The sequence below is a fragment of the Bombus impatiens genome, unplaced genomic scaffold, assembly GCF_000188095.3.
Source record: "Bombus impatiens unplaced genomic scaffold, BIMP_2.2 scf_0041, whole genome shotgun sequence".
NCBI classification, from domain to species: Eukaryota; Metazoa; Arthropoda; class Insecta; order Hymenoptera; family Apidae; genus Bombus; species Bombus impatiens.
In genome coordinates, this window is record NT_176460.1 from 77,376 (window position 1) to 80,284 (window position 2,909).

The 2,909-nt window shown below is 32.0% G+C and overlaps 1 long non-coding RNA gene across 1 annotated transcript; it reads right to left on the bottom strand.

Moving 5' to 3' along the window:
- Positions 1–610: 610 nt before the first annotated feature.
- Positions 611–1,863, bottom strand: LOC117152180. Its single transcript, XR_004462477.1, has 3 exons — positions 1,650–1,863; positions 907–996; positions 611–803 (listed from the first exon to the last, which is right to left on the bottom strand). It is a non-coding gene; the product is annotated as an uncharacterized LOC117152180 (long non-coding RNA).
- Positions 1,864–2,909: the final 1,046 nt, after the last annotated feature.

Here is a 2,909-nt window from a genome sequence, read left to right on the forward strand (position 1 = left end):
ATGCTTGGTCAAAATGTTTTATGGGGTGTCACGTCCCGCACTACGCACGTGCCGTACCGAAAAACGGAAAACAGCAATATGCAAATAACGCGAGCGACAATTTGAATATTCAAAACGAATGAACGATACAACGAAAATTGAAATTGTTTAAATAAAAGTTTAATTAAATGTAGTCATATATAGAGAATTAGTATACGAGGGCAAATAAGAGATAATAAAGTTAAAATAGGTACTCTAACGAAATAGTAAATATAAAGAGTACAACATAACTTATAATTTCATAATTCGACTAAGGATAAACTATGAAGGACCAATTAACCAAAAGTGACTCACAAATTAATTAATAAATCACGACATAATATTATATTCAATCAGGATAACCTACAATTCGATAATTTAATCAAATCTCGCAATAACACCATGAATAATCCAAAAGGAAAGGAAAAAGGAATGGAACGATAGGAATACACACTTTTATAACAAATATGAAATATCGAACAATCTAATCTATAGCACATATGGACATACAAAACCACAATAAACAAAATATATCTTATATACAACGGGATATAAAATATATAAAACACCTAGGCATATTCTCACACTTCGACAAACCAGGCACTATTGTCAGAATCAACACACGAAACGTCAAGATTAAAGTAAAAGGGATTCCACGAACAATACACTCAAACAAGTTACAACTAACACAATCGAAACAGACCACAAGAACGATTTCAAGAGACAACGTAGTACGGTAGTATATGGAACAACACTGCTTGTCGAATACTGCAGATAGTGGTAACCTAAAAGGAAAAAGGAAAATTACTATGCGTGCTCTAACTATTACTTAAATATAAAATGTGTAATTCAATAAAATAATTACAAAACAGTGGAAGTGGAGAATACCTTGTGAACAATTACTCATCGTAGAAGGAAGTGTATATGCGAAGACAGGTTATGTGTCCATATCCATAGAACATAATCTAGGACAGCCAGCTGAAACAAATGTAGGAATTAACTTTAATTGTTTCGATACAAAACATAATACTACTAAATGTTTATAACAATATTGTGCCTAAACCAAAGGAAGTGTGACACTACTTATCGAATCATGCAGATAGTAGAAACGTGAAAGAGGAAGGAAAATTACTATGTGTGTGTTTTGACCATCATTTGAATACACATGTTAATTCAATAAAATAATTAAAACCAATGAAAGTTAATAGCACCTAGTGCACAATTAATTATCGTAGAAGGAAACGTACATGCAGGAATTTCTCAGAGGTGGGCTGTGGACCCACTCCATAGAACGTGGTATGCGACTGTCAGCAGAAACGAATAAATAAACTAACCTCAATTGCCTTAATATATATGGAAGAAAATAATACTATTAAAAATTTACAATTATATTTCGATTAAACTAAACGAAGCACAACAATCAATAATTGATACTCGACAACAAACTTACAGTTCGCTAATGGAAAATAAAACTGAAAAAGTCAAGAAAGTTAGTGACATTATAACGAAATAACTCAGCGTTGACATAGCAGCCCTTAATAAGAAGAAATAAAATCAGTTAATAAGTGCAGAAAGAGTTAAGAAACAACTAAGATAGGTTAAGAGAGTGAGAACGATAATTTACTACTCACATCGAAGAAGTTTATACAAGGGTCGACGCAGTGATGAGAAACCAACTACCAAATTGGAGTAAATGTGTACGAAGAATTGAAGTTGATACTACTGGAATGGTCAAGAAGACGTGAGAAAGTAGAAAGTTAAAAATTAGTGACATTATAAGAAACGATTCAACACCAACGGAATGGTCTTAGCAAACAAGAAAAGGTATCTTATAAGTTAACGAGGTTTGTAGGAAGTTTGGAGGTTGAAGGAAGTGTGCACGCAGGAACTCCACGAGAATTGGCTACGGATCCAAATTTGCAAAAGGAAGTTTGGAGGTTGAAGGAAGTGTGCACGCAGGAACTCCACGAGAATTGGCTACGGATCCAAATTTGCAAAACATAATATACGACGGTATGAAGATATCGAAGGTAATAAATACCGAGGTAACCAATTATAACCTAAAAAGGGGAAGAATGTTGTAAACCATCTTGGAATAGAAATAGATAATAATAAGTAGCTCGTTACTCACATCGGAAGATATACATTAAAACCGACGCAGTTACAAGAACCCTACTACCAAACTTAAGTGAATACTTACGGAATACTGAACCAGATACTATCGAAACAGTCAAGGCAGCAACAAGAAACTGGAAAACCAAGGAAATATTCTGACATTATAACAGAACAATTCGATGTTAGCAAAGCGGTCTTAGCAAACAAGATAGTGGACAGACTATTTTACTATACAGATATTTACAAAATATAGTGTTTTATATATATATATATATAAGTATATATATATAGTATATATATTATAGTATATTATAAGTATATATATAATATATAAGTATATATATATATATAAGTAAGTATATATATATATATATATATACTTACCTAATGTAAACCCGTCATATATATACTTACAGCTCTAGGATAAGTAAAAGTAGTCTTGATAAGTGTTAGACATGTAACGAAGAACCAGAAGATACCAAACGCGGATGATGTAACCATTCCAAGTAAAGGACTCAGCGATGAAGGATTAGAATTGTAGAACCTATAAACAATAAAGATCTTAACTAGCAATGTATAAGATTAGCTCCTAAATTCTATGTAAAGGCTGCAAATTACACACACAAGGTAACGACAACTTCATAACAAAGAAAAAGAAGATAGCCAATAATATAGGAATAGGTTATGAATTAATCAAAACTGATTAACTGAGTATCAACGACAAATGCAATTAAGATAAAAAATTATTATATTGTACTAAGTTAATATAGCATAAT